The 18,581-nt window shown below is 36.4% G+C and overlaps 2 pseudogenes; one reads left to right on the top strand and one right to left on the bottom strand.

The window, feature by feature from the left end:
• Positions 1 to 2,836: 2,836 nt before the first annotated feature.
• LOC101702956 (uncharacterized) lies at positions 2,837 to 6,087 on the top strand (annotated as a pseudogene).
• Positions 6,088 to 12,692: 6,605 nt separating this feature from the next.
• LOC101702247 (actin-related protein 2/3 complex subunit 5 pseudogene) lies at positions 12,693 to 13,197 on the bottom strand (annotated as a pseudogene).
• Between the last annotated feature and the right edge of the window lie 5,384 nt (positions 13,198 to 18,581).

Here is an 18,581-nt window from a genome sequence, read left to right as displayed (position 1 = left end):
TATAAAATCTACAGAGATTTTTAAATTAGATACACATCTGTGCATGAGGCTGGATAGAAACTGGCTGTTTCATTCATAGCATGTGGGAATGCAAAATGATTCAACCTTATCAAGGGAAATAGAACAATAATATCCAGATTTCACATGTGATTATCCTTTGCACCAGCAAATCTATTTCCAGGCATATAACCTGCAAGAGAGAAAACCAAGAAAGACCACATGTGATATGGTATATAAAAGCAAAAGTTTGAAAATGACCTATGAGCACAGCATTAGATTATTGAAAGCTAAAGTAATTCATGAATTATGTACATACTCTGAAGCTTTAAAACACACATACATACACACACACACCCATTTAGCTCACCAATAATCCAAAGTCTAGAATGCTACATACTCAGACCTAATAACTTACATCAATCAATATACTCCTCATCCATTCAGAATGTTTTCTTCCCTCACTTCTAGAGATACCTACTGACTTGAATTTCACCCTCATTGTTTCCTCATATTTCTGAGCCCCATTTTGAGTTTCACTCCATTTGTAGATATGTATTCCCTTGGTTTCCTTAGTTTTGAGCTTTTAAAAATCATATAATTCTGCATATTTTCTTTTGGATGTGCATTCCCCACCAACATTATTTTGATTGTACTTGGGTTGTGCATGGCAATCATTTACATTATTTTCACATTTGTCTAATATTTCATGTTAGCAATATGCCTTTTGTATTATCTATTATCTTATAAGTAGTAATATGGTCTATTCCCAATATTTGGTTGATAAAAACTATATTTGTGAACATTTTTGTACATACTCCTTGGCAAAGGTGTGAAAACATCTTAATTTCATATTTGGGAATGTAATTGCTAGACTGTAGATTTGTGTAAATATTCACTTTGACTAATTAATGCCAAACTATATTTTAAGTAGAATACATCAATATAAACTCTTCTAGTTTTGGATGAGAATTTCTTTTCTCCTACAAATCAATGAAACACATAAAATATAATGAAACACAATAAAAGATAAGAAGATATTTGAGCAAGCACCTACTAAAGAAGATAACTAAATGAACAATAATGTGAAAATTATTAAGTTTGCCAGTCATTAGGCAAGTGCAAAATTTAAATCAGAAGAAATATTACTGGATATCCATCAGAATGGTTACTGAAAAGGCAGTACCCAAGTACTGGCAGATTATGGAGTAACTCTTACACACTTGTTGGTAGTATTAATTGGTACATTGAGAAACGCTACTTGTCATATTTATAACAGTTGATCATATCTGGACCCTGTAATTTGTACACCCTGATTCAGTAATCCCACTTCTTGCTGTATAATCCAAAAAAGCATTGTTATGTTCACAAAAAGATATTTACCCAGAAATGTCACAGTAATATTATTTTTGATAGTGAAATTCTAGAAAAATCCATTGTATATCAACAGTAGAATGAACACTTACATTTGGGGCACTTTTTGTATAATAAAATAATGTACAGAGTTGGAAATATATGAACCAGAGGAGTAGGCTCCAAAATAGATGTATTTCATAGACATAATATTGAAAAAATGAGTCAAGTATATGAAAATGACACTTTAAACTTCTTTTACAAAACTTTAAAAATACACAAAACTGAATTTATAGTTCAAAATGCAGGCAGAAGTGGTATATCTATAAAGAAAAGCAAAATGAAATTAGCATAAATTCCAGAAAGAGTTCTCTCTGAGGAGGAGGAAGAATGAAGCAATTTGGGAGAGGAATGGGGCACAAATACAGGAAATATTCTTCTTATTTACCTGGCTGTTTATTGTAATGCTATTCTTTAAAGTATACAAATGTATTCTACATACATTTTTAAATAACTTATTCAACAATGAGTATTTTTAAGGTTGCCAGAGTACTCCAACATTTGTTCATATTTCCCTTCCAGTTTCAGCCTTGCTGGGCACGTGGTCTAAGTCCAGTGAAACAAAGCAATGGGGTTTCAACCCAGGCTTTTATTTTGCAGTAATAAGGCTGCTTTTTCCTTGCCTCACCCCATCCTCCACTCAGTGACTTCTAGACCTCAAGATCTGTCTGTCTTTGACAACAACTTGATCCAGTGTAGTAATTTCTATTACTCTGAACTGTTGGCAGCAAAGACAGTGTCTTAGTTATTTTTCTTGTTGCTGAGACAAAATACCAGACACCCAAAATTAAAGGAGGGAAGTAGCCAGGCTTCCTTCTCCCTTGGCTGAAGGAGTCAAGTTCCTGGATCACTGAGCACTCTGAACCCAATCCTTATTTTATTTATCCATATTTTCCATTGTTCTGTTCCTTTTAGCAGCCAAGTTCTATTTTCTGCCCTATCTTTCCAGTCCACAGCTTTATGAAGCTTCATTTCTGGCCAAATTCACAATGTTTTAGATCTTTCTGTTGGGCTCTTTGCTCTTGATTCTCAACATAGATCTGGCTGAAAGCCTCCAACAGTAGCTATTCAACAACTTCAACATTAAACTGTCTTGAAATTTCTTTTCCAAGATTAATTAGCTCACTGCCCTTAATCTCAGTCTCAGGCAAAGTCTCTGTACATGAGTAAAGTGCAGACAAACTGTCTGTCAAGGCATAATACACCTGATCTGGAATCCAGTAGCCAATGAAGTCTTTTACAGCAGAAACCTCTTGATCCTGGTCTTTACCATCTGCATTTCTAACAGCATTCTGGTATTCTGAATGCTGAACAGAATCTCCTATCAAATATAGCTTAAGGCATTCCAGGGCTGCTTCTTCAGCCAGCATCTCCAAACCTTTCCAAATTTTCCCCACAAGCCAGTTCCAAAGGCTCTTGAGGCCACATGGCCAGGTACAGCAGTAACCCTACTCCTGGTACCAAATTCTGTCTTAGTTACTTTTCTCATTGCTGAGACAAAATACCAGACACCCAAAGTTAAAGGAGGACAGGATTATTGTAGCTCATGGTTTGTAGAGGTTTCAGTCCATAGTCAGCTGGCTCCAAGGCAGGGCAGCATGGCAGATGGGCATCACAGAGAAAAAACAGTTCATGGTAGGCAGAAGGAAGCAAAGCAGCAAAGTACTGAAGCAGCAGCAAGCAACAACCACAGCAGTTATCTTTTTGTCTCTTATATTTTATCAAGGTTACATTCCCTTAGAGTGGGTAGCACTCACATCCAGTGTGGGGTACCCTTAATCCTACCCAGAACTATGCCAAACCAATTAGAAGACTAATTTAGTAATCACCCTTGATCCCAGCATCACACACTGTAGATCCAGCCACTCCTGAGAAGTCCTACCTATGACCATGTGAGGCTTTGTGGGGACATCTAGACATGAGCCCTAACAGACAGGGACAGAGCTTGACTAGCTTAGACAAAAGGCCAATCTATAGTTTATAACCACAGAGTAGGAAGAGCATAAAGGAATAGCTGTTCCAAAGATTAAAGAGCAGGAACCACTGGCTGGTGACTTCAGAGTCTTCCTTTGCCATCTTCTCTTTGCTTCTCTTAATGTCTTATGCTCATTTTTCTCAGATACTTCATCTACTTCTCAAGCAAACCATAGTTTCTGGAATCCCCTGTTCATATATAACCACCTTTAGCTGAAGGAAAGACTTCCTTCTTCCCTATGTTGCCCAGTTAAACAAAGGGCTTTGGGAGTCCTGGCCAGACAGACAGACAAACACACACACACACACACACACACACACACAGACACAGACACACACACACACACACACACAGATACACACCACCTTTCTATGGACAGGATGCAGACTTTTATAATTAATAGTTCTCCTTATACTCATAAGTTGATGGTAGAAAAAAACAACAGTTCTTCAGAAGACGCAAGGGGCTGTTGTTCAAAGGAAGAAGGCATATTCACTACAGATATCCATCTTGTTGGAGTCAAGGCTGGAGCCCACACTTTAGCTTTGTGGCCATCTCCTTCATGTTCAGAAAAAGTAGGAAGCTAAGAAGCAAACTCCTTGCCACTTTCCAAACAAGTGACTGAAATCTGAGAACTGTTTCTAGAAGTCATACTGTTACGTGGCCTTGACATCAGGGATCATTATCAGTGCTGAACATACAACAAAGTGACAAGACCCAGGACTCATTCTGGACACTCATTCTTCGGCCCTGGGTGTGGATTCCCTCTCCTGTCTGTCTGACCCATAAAAGTACCTGCGTAATCTGTCCTCTTAAAGGAGATTAAGAAACAATAGGGCTCAGAGGTCATGAGCATCGAGGACCCCCAGTTCATAAAAAGAAAACCAACACGGAGAGAAATGTGGGGATTTGTCAAAACAATTTCCAGAGCTACCAGCATGGAGCTCAAATATCATAGTATGTATCTCAAGGCTCTTTCTTCCTCCTCTAAGCTTCCTAAGAAATGACAAAGTGTCCTTCTTATTTCCAGGGGTTAGCCAGATTGGAACCCGCTCCTGAGAGACAGGAAATGAAGAGCAAAGGAGGAAATACACTCCAGGGAATGGTGGTCCTATAGGCCCTGTCCACAAAGAGAAGGGCACAACCATTCAGGAGCACAGACCCCATCTATCCATGGAGCACCTCTCCCACTGCTGGGCATGGTTTGGGGCATGCTACAGAGAGAAGTGACTGGATCTACAGAAAAGACATGGTAGTGAAACACATAATGGTCTAAATGTGGGTATGTTTCTGCTTTAACAGGTTCTGTTGGATCACAATACCCTCTGTTAAGTCATGTTTGGGCCAAATCACAAGATATGGAAGAATCAGTTTTAGGTCGAGGTCTAGATGTTGAGGGAGGTCGCACTCCTGACAAAGGAGAAGGGTCCATGGGAGAACATGATTCAGTTAGACATGAAGAATTTGAGAAAGGACATATTTGGCACAATGTAGAAGATCCCGAGGGAGAACGCATTTCACTTAGACATGAACACATTGAAAAGAGTCACGTCCAGGACAATGTAGAAGATCCTGAGGGATAAAGCGTTTCACTCAGATATGAACACGTTGAGAAGGGTCACGTCCAGCACAATGTAGAAGATCCCAAGGGAGAACCCGTTTCAGTTAGATGTGAACACCTTGAGAAAAGTGACGTTCAGCACAGTGCGGACGATCCCACGAGAGAATGCATTTCACTTAGACATGAAGAACTGGAGAAAGGGCACATTAGGTACAAAGCAGAAGATCCTGAGGGAGAACAGGTTTCATTTAGACACGAATGTATTGAGAAAACTCACAAGCGGTTCCGTGATGATTCCATGGAAGATTCAGACTCAGCTAAAAGTCTTGATTGTCCTATGAAAGGACACATTTGTTTCAAGTGACAAGAACCCATGGTAGCAGTAGTTTCCATGGAAGGTCAGGATGCCATGAAAGATAGCCTTTGGGTCAAAAGTCAGGGTCTCTCAGAAGAACAATTTTCAGTAAAGGGTCAAGATTCATTACAAGGTAACCTGCAGATGAAAGGGCAAAGTTCCATGGTCGAAAGATTTTCAGTTACAGGTTAAGATTCTTTGAAAGGTCGCCTGCAGATGAAAGGACAAAGTTCCATGGCAGAACGATTCTCAGTTACAGGTCAAGATTCTGTGAAGGGCCTTGCTCGGGTCAAAGGACAAGATGTCATTCAATTGGGATTCTCAATGAAAGGTCAAGGATCTGTGAAAGGTCTCATTAGGGATATTTGAACCCTAAATAAGGTGAGCAATACTTGAAAGCAGAGGAAACCCCTGCTCACACAAAAGAGGGTTGAGTGGTGGAGAGCTATCTCAATGTGGTCAGAGGGAGTAAATGGGGAAGTGCTGAACAGACTGAGAGACTGGTGAATCTGAGAGGTCATAACCATAAGCATAGATTAGGTATCCCTACCGCTTCATAGGTCTGAGTGCTTTGACCTGGTGAATCACATCTCTGATTCTCTTCTCTCCCACCAGGTGGATCTTGTCCTGGCTGCACCTGTCCCGGGCCCACGCCTTCAGGCTCCCCTCTGGTTCAGCTACCAGTATCACTACCCTTTCCCACACTACCCCTCTTTCCACCTATTCTGGATGCCCAAGCTAGGGTTGCCTTTTGTCTTCCACTTTTCAATAAAAAGACCTCCTTCTGCTCCATTTGTTTCTGGCTCATATGATTTCTGGGTTCCTGAAAGCTCCAGGGAGACAGATGTAAATGTGGGACATAGTCTCCCCAGTGGAAAGAAAAAAGAAAGACCCAAGAGATGAATTCCTGTGTAAAGGAGAGCAAGACTAAGAACAAGAACCTCATTCTGAGGGCTTAGTGTTAAAACCTAATATTCAGCCTATGTGATGGAGTCTCTATTTGAGCAGGAAATGCAAATCTGTAGACTCTGCCTTTGGTCTAGGACCAGAAAAAATGCACACAGAGAAATAAAAAAATATATATGATGAATAAAGTATAGGCATATCATTTCCTTTCCAATGCACTGTCATTCTGACCTGGCTACCATTAGCCATGCAGAGTGACCAGGCAATCTTGCAGCTAAACCTACAGCTTCCTTCTTCCTTTCCTTTAACATTCCCATGGATCTGTATCTTTTCCAGAAGACAGATAAGGAATGATGGGAGAGGTGCAGGAAAATCCATGCTTATAAAAATTTCATGGGTTTGGGCTTAAGATTCTTCCACTAACACGTCATTGTTTTAGGTTAGACAACATTCTCCCATAGACTTCTGTTTTAAGATGTGAATGAGAAGTCATGAGATACTATATTAATACTTTACTGTGAATTGTATTTTCTAGAGATATATTATAATTTGGGAATTAGGCAGAATCAAATACTGCAGATAAATGTATGAATGTGTAGGGTAAACATAAAAAATTGCATGGCTCTGCAGTTGACCCATCTACCTTACTGTATTTATCATAGAAAGCGCCTAGGGGAGGACAAAGTCTTGGTAGGAGGAAAAAGCATGAGCTCAGGAGTCAGGTGACCTGACAGCTATCCCCAGCTTTGCCTTCCCATCTTTTGGATCACCCTCTGTTCTTCTGAGTGATGATAAACTATTTTATTAAACACAGCTACTATTCAGAGAAAACATTTCCTATTTATTTTTTATCTTTCATTACCATATGGTAATTTTATGGAGTAATGGGGTTTTGTTGTTACATTTTGCTCTATATTTACTATTTGTTATATCAACAACCATTCTGATCAAATTAACAAGGGGCAGGAAGAACTTTGAAAAAGAAATCCTTAAAAGTATTCAGAGATACTTTTTTTTTTTTTTTTTTGGTACTAGGTATTGAACTTGGGACCTTGAGCTTTCGAGGCTGGCACTGGAACCACTGAGCTAAATCCCCAGCCCCAGAGATACATTTTTAAAGGCTCCAAGAAATACATAATGTGCACATCAGTGGGAACACTCCACAGGGTGAGGATGTAGATATTAACCTCTTTGATTTACTATTTAAGTGTACCACAATCAAACTCTCTTTTGTTTGTTTGACTTTTTGCTGGGGTTGTGATGGAGTTTTGAAGAACTTAAAAATCACAGTTAAGTTCATGTGGAAGAATAAGTTCTTGTGAATAGGCAAAGGAACTTACAATAACTAACTGAGGATATTTGAACTTTCTTAGCCTAAAAAATGCCCTAAAAATGACAACAATTAACCTGTCAGCTTTGTTAGCAGCATAAGGAGCAGGAAGAAAATGTAATAAAAAGAAAAGAAACCCAACATCTAATTTGGGGTCAAATAAATGTCAATTTCCAAAACAATGAATAAATGAATAAATAAGACTTGGATTTTTCTTTCTTTTTTTTTTTTCTTAAAAGATATTTTTTGTTCAATTCTTTTGTAAAAACATTGGTCACCATTTAACATACAGCAGCAACAAAATGCACCCAGTTTACATGCATCAAGTCAATAAACGATAATACATGGACAACATGAATTCCAAACAGTACTAAAGTGGTAGGAATAGCAAATATGAGAAACAAGGAGTTCCAGTTTCAGTCTGAAATAAGATTCTTTGTGTAAGTAACATGAAACAATGGTTACAGATCATTCGCTGAAAAAGAACCATTCTTCAGAAATCGCTTGTGCAGAGCACCATATTAGAGCAGGACAAGATCCTGAAAAATGTCCACCTCCAAGTTAATGACAGAAAGGCTTCTTTTGAAAATTAATTCTCTATGATTCAAATTTTTTATTTTGACTATAAAATAAAGTATCTTTCAGTATGAAGGTTCTATAGTCCATATTTTGGCAACTTAAATAATTCTGCAGATTTTCAATTAAACTGACAGATTCTGATAACTATTCTGTAAATAATATAAATTCCATTAATAGTAGAACTGGATTATTTTTAAGAATAAAAATAGAAAACAAAAGTTCTTTCTAAACTTATAGGCCAAGTTTCTGGATATGGGACTTAAGCACCAAAAAAAAAAAAAAAATTTTTTTTAAGTAGAAAGTTGAGAACAAAAGCATTTATACATTTACCAAAAAAATTAAGCACTCTAATCCTAATAGGATCAATAATTGATAATTTGATAGACTGATAATCTGAAGTATAAGATATATATTTTTGATGTTTGTATGTGATATAGGGAAGATATAAAACACAATTTTAAGACCTTAAGTTAGGTAATCTTAATCAAATGAGAATGTCACACTATTATAATGTGAATAATAATAACAATTTTATATTTTTATTTTATAGAGTATTTTCCTTTTCCCTCAAAAGTCATGACTAATGGATATCATTAAATCATTCTGAAATGCAGAGAATTTATGGCGTATGTTCTCATGAAAGAAAATCTCCTCTGAAGAGCTCAAAGTAACTATGTGTAAATGAAACTTCAAAGTAATGCTCTTGTAAAGATAGTAACCCTACAAGTTTTTCTTCTCATGCATCTACTTAGCAACACAATTTCAATAACCAAAATAGTAACTTTTAATTTCTCTTTTCCATGATATGTCTACTCTGTTACAAACAGAAGTAATTTTTTAGCATGTATATAGATACAATGCTAAAAAACTTAAAAGATTTAAAATCTATGAGTCATGTATGATTACATACACAGACTGGAAATGAGCAACTTTAACCAAGCATATGTCTTAAGCACTTGCACAAAAAGAAGAAAAAGGCCAAAAATGGGAGAAAATATTTCTCCTTATGTAACTTTTGCCTAAATTTTATAGCAGAAAAGCAAAATGCAAGATATTTAATTTTCACTTCAAAAGAAATTATCCAGAAATGAAATTCACTAAACATTAGATAAGTGTGGAGAATTCAGATTCATTCTATTCAAATGGAAGATAATTTGTATCTCATTTACCTTCCAAACACCACTTCAACTTTACTACCTATACCACAAGCCTTCTTGACAGTTTCCAATTCTACCTCTCTAAAAAAAGAGTTTAGACTCTTAGATTGTAAGTGTTATGTCCAATTCCTTAGATCCCCCCTAATTCTATAATCTTTATTTTAAAAGACTATTAAAGGGCCAGGGATTTAGCTCAGTGGTTCCAGCGCTGCCTTGCAAGCCCAAGGTCCAGAGTTCAATCCCCGGTACCAAATAAATAAATAAATAAATAAATAAATAAATTTTAAAAAATGTATTCACTGAAATAACTAAGAATCCAAAATAAAAATGCTCAAAACTATTTAAAAAAATAAAAAAAATAAAAGACTATTAAATAACCATTTTCTTCCTTTCAGGAGTCAAAATCCACCATGTCATTATTCATTTGGGGGAAATTAAAGATAAAAAATCAACTGGAAATAAGTACATTTGTTAGCATACATATATGGTTGTATGTGGACTTTTCAAGATACAAGATTCAGACCATAAGTTTATCATTTGCAAAAACAAAAGAATTTACTGTTTTCCCTTATTAGGGTACAGATCAAGCTGCTGTTAGGAAAAAACTGGCTCCAATCTGAGCTTCTTTTCCAGGAAGTAGTCTAGTTTGAGCTGTCTATGGCTAGCAAGGTGCCTCAGCAACTCAAGGTCTCTCAGAGTCTCTGGTTCCTTCCATCTTTTTGTTCTTTCATTTCCCAGGATATTGCTTTTGCAACTTAGAGGATGTCATCCTCATTTTTATGGCTGCAGGTGGCTAACTTCCACATCTACATTTCATCCAATGGAAGGGGAAAGGGTGACAACAGCTTTGGCTTTACGAAAATGACCTGGAAATTCACCCTACTTGTGTTCCACTGACTCAATTCATGATAACTTCTAGTTGCAAAGGAGGTTTTTACTGAAGGTTCTGGAAAGAGCAATAAAGCAGGAAAAAGAAATAAAGCCAGAAAACTTGGAAAAGGGAGAAATAAAATTGTCTTTAGTCTCTAGTCTCTATTTCTTTCATTTCCTCTTTTTTGTTATTTCCTTTCTTCTGCCAGCTTTGGGTTCTGTTTGCTGTTACTACCCTGAGGTGTAAAATCAGGTTATTACTTTTGGATCTCTTTTCTGCTTAATGAAGGTTTTTTACAGCAATGAATTTCCCTGGGAGCACTAATTCACAGCATCCCGCAAGTCTTTGTAGGTGGAATTACCATTCCATTAGTTACAAAGTGTTTCCTAATTTTACTTTTGCTTCTTCTTTGACCTATTGATTGTTTAAGAACAAGGTAATTACACCTATTTGTGAATTTTCCACTTTTTCCTTTATTATTTCAAGTTAGTTGTATTACACTGTGATTTTAGAAGACCAGTCTTGGTAATATATTAAGCTTGTTTTGTGGTCTGACATATGATCTATCCTATAGAATGCTCCACGTGGATTTGAGAACAAATCCTCATTTACTATTTTGGGTGTAGGACTCTATATGTCTTTTAGGTCTACTTTATAGCCCCATTCACTTTCTGTATTGATGTTACCTCCAGGAGTTTTGTACATTATAAAAAAAAAAGATTGCAGTCCTTCACCCTTTCTTTTGAAACTATTTCTCCCTTTATTTCAGAAGTTTGCTTCGCCACCTTGGGGGCTCTACTGATAAGTGCATGCTGGTCCATTTTTCTAATCATTATATCCCCTTGATGAACTGATCCTTTTTACCAATACAAAATCTCATTGTATCTCATGCCAAAGTTTGAATTAGTCTATTTTTGTCTGATACTAATACAGCCACTTCAGCTCTCTTGCTGTTAATACCTGCATCTTCCATCCTTCCACTTTCATCTTATTTGTGTCTATAAATGTAAAGCGAGTCACTCACTTATGCAAAAAGATAGATCATATATATATTTTTTTGGTACCAGGGATCAAACTCAGGACCTTGCGCTTGCGAGGCAGGCAGTAGAACCACTGAGCTAAATCCCCAGCCCCAATAGATCATATTTTTTATCCCCCTTGCTAATACCTGTTTTTTTGTTCTATGAGAGCTCTATCCATTGACATTTTAAGAATTTCTGACAAGTAAGGAATTACTTCTTTTTTTTATTTTCTGAAGTTTATCATTTTTACAAAACGAAACAAAACAAAAAGCAGGTATCAAAAACAGCCAAGAGTTTATTGAATTTCTGCACCAGTTTTCACATAAGTCAGTGATTATGAAACTGGTATCCAATGTAAATACTAGGCACAGGCTGATTTCTCTCTTGGTCATATGGATTCAGGTAGTTTATTTTGAAACCACTAAATGCTAACAACTTTTTACAAGCACTGGTCATTTTTTGAAAACCAATTTGGTTTGTCCAACAAAGTAAACAATTTTTTGCTGTGTGGCATTTTCTTTTTAAAGAAACACTGAGCTGAAACTCAGACCATGTTTGTTTGGATCTGAACCAAATCCTTTGAGACCCCAATTACCTTGAAGAATACTGAAGACATTTATAGGGCATATCAAATGGTATATTAAATACTCATTATATACCATATAATATATAAGGTAGCTGCTGTATTTCTAAAGAAAATAGTATTTCATTCAAATACTGCCCAGAATTAGAATTACAGCATAGTTTCTGCATCCTTTCTGATTTGGAGTAGTTTCCCCAAACAGAGCCATATTATGGGAAGAAAAGTTTGATGTTCCTGCCAAACAGGCTCTAGTATTTTATGGATACATCTGTATAGAGCAAGACTCCTTGCTCTGGACCCTGGGTGACCACAAAGAAATTGAGAGGCCATGATAATTGGATGCTAAAAAGTAGTAGCATACTTAAACTCAGCATAGATAACCTGGAGGCCATCAGAAATAAAGCTGGAAACTAGTAGTGGTGTTTACCCACTACTTGTTCTGAAAACACATTTTGCTTAAATAAGGGAAGTATAGTCCAGTTGTGCAATGTTAATAGCTGCCAGTCTCATGTATATACTTTTTTTAAAATAAAGATTATTTCCTCACTAGCAATGAGTTAGGAAACTGGCCTCAAATTCTGATCAAATCTCTCAGTATTAATTAAAAATTATATAAAACAACATAAAAGCCAGCTAATGGGAGTTAAAAATTCCACAATTAAAGCTGAATGTAAATTATACTGTATATAGACTAGTATACACATCACTGAAATGATTATGAGAAGGTGAAATACTCTTGTTGAAACAAAATTTCCTCTACATTAACCCGATTTTCATTAAAGAAAAAACTGATACGTAATTTTCTTCTTTACAGCTATGAAAAGGAAGCGAGGCAAAGCTGAGAGAAACAGATGCTATCCACAGGGCAGCGGTGGCATTCGGTTGTTCTGGTCTTTGTACCATCAACTCCCACTTGAGTGGCGGGTAGCCAGTTCCTGCTGGACTACATGGTTTTCCTTGCAGTCAAAGCAGGAACGATGGATCCTACTCCTCCAGCAGCAAGTGCCTTTCCATGCCATTGTAGTAACATAGCACTGCTACTGTCAGAGTGGCTCTCAAATCCTTTATAAATGTACTTCATTAGGAGATCCACACCAGTCTTGCCCAGAGATTGAACAGCCTTTTCAATATCCTTAGCTATAAAAGAGATGAGCACCTGCCCTATCTCTCTTTAAAAGAGAGCTGCCTGCCCTCTCCTTCACTGCCTGACTCTTGGTGTTGGTGGGGGTGGTTTTCAGAGCTGCCTGGAGAGCAGGTGTCATATTTCCTTGCCTCAAGCAGGAGTCCACCTAGCCCTGGTCGGGCCGGCTGGCCGTCGCCCCCGTCTTCCTCGTCCACGAACTTGTTCTCGTCGTGCCCATCCACGTCCACCTTCCGGAAGCGGGCCGACGACACCGTATTTTTTGACATCCCGGATTGCGACCCACAGCGAAGGGCTCTACCTCACAACCCCAGCCCGGACCGGTCCAAACCCGCAGCCTGGCGAGATTCACTTCCCTCTTCCTCCAGGAATTACTTCTGGTTTTTTTGTTTATTCTCTATATGTCCTATGTCTCTTTACTCTCTTTTTCCATTACTGCTTTTAAAAAATATTCTATTTCTATTTAATTTTATTTAATAAATTTTCATATTTATGGGTTCTGTGTAGCATTTCAACACATACATATTCTTGTTCAACTTAGGTAATTTGTATGTATATAGAATTTTCTCCATTTAAAAACTTTCCAATTTATTGAAATACAAGGTTTTGAAGTCATTTTGTATTATCTTTTGGATTTGGGCAGTATTGGTTTTGATTTTGCCTTTTTCATTTCTAATTGCATTAATATGGGTTTTTTTTCTTTCCTTTTTGGTAGGTTTGGCTAAGGGTTTATCAATCTTCTTTATCCCTTCAAAGAATCAGCTCTTTAATTTATTGATTCTTTCCAGTTTTTTAGTCTCCAATTTATTAATTTCCACTCTGACCTTTATAATTTCTTTCCTTCTGTTAATTTTGGATTTGGATTTCTCTTGTTTTCTACGATCTTGAGATATATCATTAGGGTGTTTGAGATTACTCTATTATTCTAATGTGTGCATCCATAGCTATAAACTCCCTTCTTACAACTGCTTTCATTTCATTGTGTCCCATAGGGTTTGGCATGTTGTGGTTCCATTATCATTTGATTCTAGGAACTTTTTTATTTCTTCCCTGATTTCTTCTATAATCCATTGAATAATGATATTGGGAAATGGGAAGAAATCTTCAAATGGGAGGGAGAAAGGAAGGGGGAAGGAAAAGAAGGGAAAGGGATTTTAAAAAGAAAAAGAATGGAAGGAAGAAATGGAAACAAAGCTTTTATAAGTGGGGAGGGGATGAAGGGTTGAAGGGAGGGGAGGAAAATGGGGAAAATAATTAAGATATATTATGTACAGATACAAATTCCCTATGATGAATGTGATCATTATGTACGGCAAAAATGTACTAATAAAATTTTTTTAATTTATTGATTTTTAAAGGTTTTATCTTTTATTTTTATTAGCACATATTTGCAGTATGTAATGATTACATTCATCATGGGGAATTGGTAAATGTACATAACACATCTCAAATCTTTTCCCCCCTTCCCTCAATAATGCATTATTTAACCTCCATGTGTATGTGGAGTGTTTGTACTTCTTTTGCTGTTGATTTCCAGCTTCATTCCACTATGATCTGATAATATGTAGAGGATTAATGTTTTTCTACTTATTTAAGCATGCTTTATGGACTCAGAAATGGTCTACTTCAAAGAAAGTTCCATGTACTGCTGTGAAAAGTATGAATTTTGTTGCTGTTGAATGAAACACTCTGCAGATGTCCAGACCATTTGTTTAGTGGTACAATTTAACTCTAATGTTTCTTTGTTGATTTTTTTCTCTTGTTGACCTGCCTAATGGTGAGTGGAGTATTGGAACCCCCGTGCTGTAAGTGTATTGGTGTCTACCTGTCTTTTTATGTCCAGTAGTTTTTGTTTCATGAATTGAGTGTACAAACATTCAATGCATAAATATTTACAATTATTATTTTTGTCTCTTCAGATCAGTTTTGGCTTGTAGTCTGCTGTGTCTGAAAGTAAGATAACTACTCTTGCTTGCTTTTGGGCTCCAGTTGCATGGAGTATTAGTTTTCATTCTTTCACCTTCAGTTTTATGACCTTATAGTTGGATGAAGTGTGTCTCCTGTAGACAGTATATGATTGCATTTTGTTTTTCAATGCAATCTGCCAGTATATGTGTTTTGATCAAGGAATTAAGTCCATTGATGTTGAGAGTTATTGTTTTGTGCTTACTGAATCTGTCATTGCAGTAGTTTCTCAGTGCTGATTCCTTTATTTTTTCCTTTTGTTTACTCTCCCAGTTAGATGTATATTTTCTTTTGTCTTCTTTAGTGTTGATGGCCATCCTGTCTCTGTTCAGAACTCCTTTAAGTATTTTCTGCAATGATAGTTTAGTGATCCATCTATTTCTTCAGGCTTTTTTTAATCTTGGAAAGTATTTACTTCTCCAGCAATTTAAAGGCTCATTTTGCAGTTACAGAAATATGGGTTGACAATTATTTTCTTTTAGGACTTAAAAAAACTTCAATCCATGCCAAGAATAAGCAGAAACAGTATTTTCAGAATGGCCATAGTATCCAAAATAATAGGTAGATGTATTGCAATTTCAACAAAAATACCAACAGCATTCTTTACAGAACTAGAAAAACAATCCAAAAATTTATACGGAACCAGTAGAGACCCCAAATAGCCAAGACAATCATTCTGAAGTCTTGCTTATTTTTTATTTAATTTTTCAAATATTCAAAACATTTTTGCAGTTTAACAGTCAAAATGACACAAAAGGATAATCACAGAAGTTTATCCTGTCCCTGTACTTTCTGTTCTTTATCCAATCCTTGTAAGAACCGTTGTATTGATTTCTTGATAATTTTTCCTATTTTTTATTTTAAAAAACATATTCTTATTTGTACTCACTTCTTGCATGGAGATTTACCGTAAAAATTGTTTTATTTAATATAATTGACAGTCATTTCACTTTGCTTCATAAGTGCCTTCCTGTTGTATTGTTAGAAAATTGGGTCATAATATTCTATTGTGTGGGTATATCATAGTTCATTCTTCTCATCTTCTGGTCCTACATAGATGGACAATCTTTTCCTTTTACAAATGAAGTCACAAATTATGTTAACGTAATCATCTTAATATTTTTTCAGGATAGATTCCTAGAAGTTAGATTGCTGAAAGCATAAATGTCTATTCTATTTTGCTAACCATTGCTGGATTCTCATCCTGCTGGCTTGCACTATTTTGGATTCTTACCAGCTATCTGTGAGAATGACTAGCTCATATACGTTTGTTTACAGAGTTTGATGTCAGGCTTTTGGAATATTGGCAGGCTGGTAGGTAGAAAATAATATCACAGTATAGTTTCAGTGTGTATTCCTCTTCATCAGAGAAGTGGATTTTATCATTTCCTTATTTTAAGGGCCAGTGAATTTTATGTGTGTTACCCACTTTCCTCCTGGATTTTGATATTCTTCTTCTTTATTTTTAAAGGTTTATTTATATATCAAGGAGATTATTCTTTTTTCCTTCGATATTAGCTATAAATATTTTCTCTACATATTTTTGTTGTTCACTTTGATTATAGTTTCTTGTTTTGCCATGCATTAAAATTATATAACATTCCTAATATCACTTATTACAAAATATATATTTCTTTTCTTTTTGTTTTCTCATATTTATTCCTTTCCCTTCTTTCCTTTCCACTACACCTCTCACTTCCCCTTCCCCTTTGGTCCTTTTCTTCCTATTTCACATTATCTATTATACATTTTGATCCTTATTTACACATTCAGTTTCTCACACCAGAGAAACTATTTAGTATTTACACATGTGTGTCCTATTTATTTCACTTAAGAGTATGGCCTCAATGAGCATCCATTTAGCTAAAAATGTCTCTAGTTTCTCATTCTTTATGGCTGAGCAGTACTCCATTTTATTTATTTATTTTTTTAAAAAAACACGTCTTCTTTATCTAGTCTCTAGTTGATGGGTACTTGGGCTATTTCTAAGATTTAGCTAATACGAACTGTGCCGCTATAAACATGGGTGTGCATTTATCACTGTGGTATGATGCTTTTAATTCTTTGGGGAAGATACCCAGCAGGGGAATAGCTGGGTCAAATGGGACCTCTAATCCTAGTTTTTTGAGGTATCTCCAAACTGATTTCCACAGTGGTTGCACCAGTCTACACTCCCACCAGCAGTCCAGAAGGGTTCCTTTTCCACCATAGCACCGCCAGCATTTGTTATTGGTTGATTTCTTGATAGCAGCCATTCTTTCTGGAGTGAGGTGGAGTCTCAATGTTGTTTTCATCTGCATCTCTTGGATGACCAGTAATGTTGAACATTTTTTTGTATGTTTATTTGCTATTTCTACTTCTTTGTCTGAGAAATGTCTCTTCATTTCAGGTGCCCATTTTTGGATAGGCTCTTTAAATTTGGGAGGTCTTTTTTTTTTTAAGTTATTTATATATTCTAGATAGTAGACCTTTGTCTGAGGAACAGCTGGTAAAAAATTTTTTCCCACATTAAGGGTTGTCTCTTCATGCTGTTGGTGGTTTCTCTTGCAGTGCAGAAGCTTTTTAATAAGATAAGATCCCAGTTGTTGATTTTTTGTGCTCGTTCATGTGCGACTGAGATTTTGTTCATGAAATCTTTTTCTACACGAATGTCTTCGAGAGTTCTACTTAACCTCTCTTCCAGCAGGTTTAGTGTTTCTGTTTTAATGTTTAGATCTTCGATTCATTTCGATTTCAGTCTAGTGCCTGGTGAGAGATATAGGTCTAGTTTTAATCTTTGGCAAGTTGAAACCCAACTTTTCCAACACCATTTATTAAAGAGGCTAACTTTTCTCCAGTGAGGGTATTTGGCTTCTTTGTCAAAGATGAGGTGGCTGAGTGTGTCTAGAGTTGTTTCTGTGTCTTCTAATTTATTCCACTGATCCTCCTATCTGTTTCTTTGCCAGTACCATGGTGTTTTTTATCACAGTAACTTTGTAGTATAGTTTCAAGTTGGGGATTGTGATAGGCCCTACCTTGTCTTTGTTGCCTAGAATTGCTTATGCTATTCTAGGTCACAAAGTATATATTTCTCAGTCATTTGTGATGCTACATTTACCACACATCATATTTCCACTTTCCATTTTTGAACTCCAAGACTTCTGTTAACTTTTAAAAAATTATTTCAATTTCTCTGTTAAGTTTCTTCAATAAATTACTGAGTTATTTGTTTACTTGAAGTACACTGGGTTTCTTTAAAACAATCATTTTATACTCTCTATCCAAGAGATCACACCTAATGATTAATGGTTGATTTCTGATGCCTTATTTAATTGACTTGGTGAAGCCATGTTTGCTTGAAAAATTTTGTGCTTCCTGACATGTGATGACATCTATTCTTTGAAAGAGTGAGCATTTATTCTAGTCCCTGCAATCTGGCTTTGTTTGTGCCTGTCTTGAGAAATTTTAAGCAGGCAGTTTATTCTGGTCTCTGAGCCTTAGTCCTTTACTGCAAATTCATGGTTGGTGATTTGTCACTATTTCAACACCAGGAGGTAGCTGAGGGAAAATTTCTTACAAATCTGTAGTTGCTGTGTTGTTGAGGATGGACTAGGGAAATGCCCGAAGAGCATAGTCTGTACCAACAGGATCTGCAAGCTCTGCCTGGGGCTGGAGAACACCTAGACACCATGTTCAGAGTCATTGACTTGTGTTCAAGTGACATAAGATTTTGCCTGGTGCTAGGCT

This window comes from Heterocephalus glaber, unplaced genomic scaffold, assembly GCF_053883595.1.
Source record: "Heterocephalus glaber isolate CG9 unplaced genomic scaffold, H.glaber_assembly_v1.0 deba00001673, whole genome shotgun sequence".
NCBI lineage: Eukaryota > Metazoa > Chordata > Mammalia > Rodentia > Bathyergidae > Heterocephalus > Heterocephalus glaber.
The sequence above is the reverse complement of the archived record's forward strand: the minus strand, read 5'-3'. Positions and strand labels throughout refer to the sequence as shown.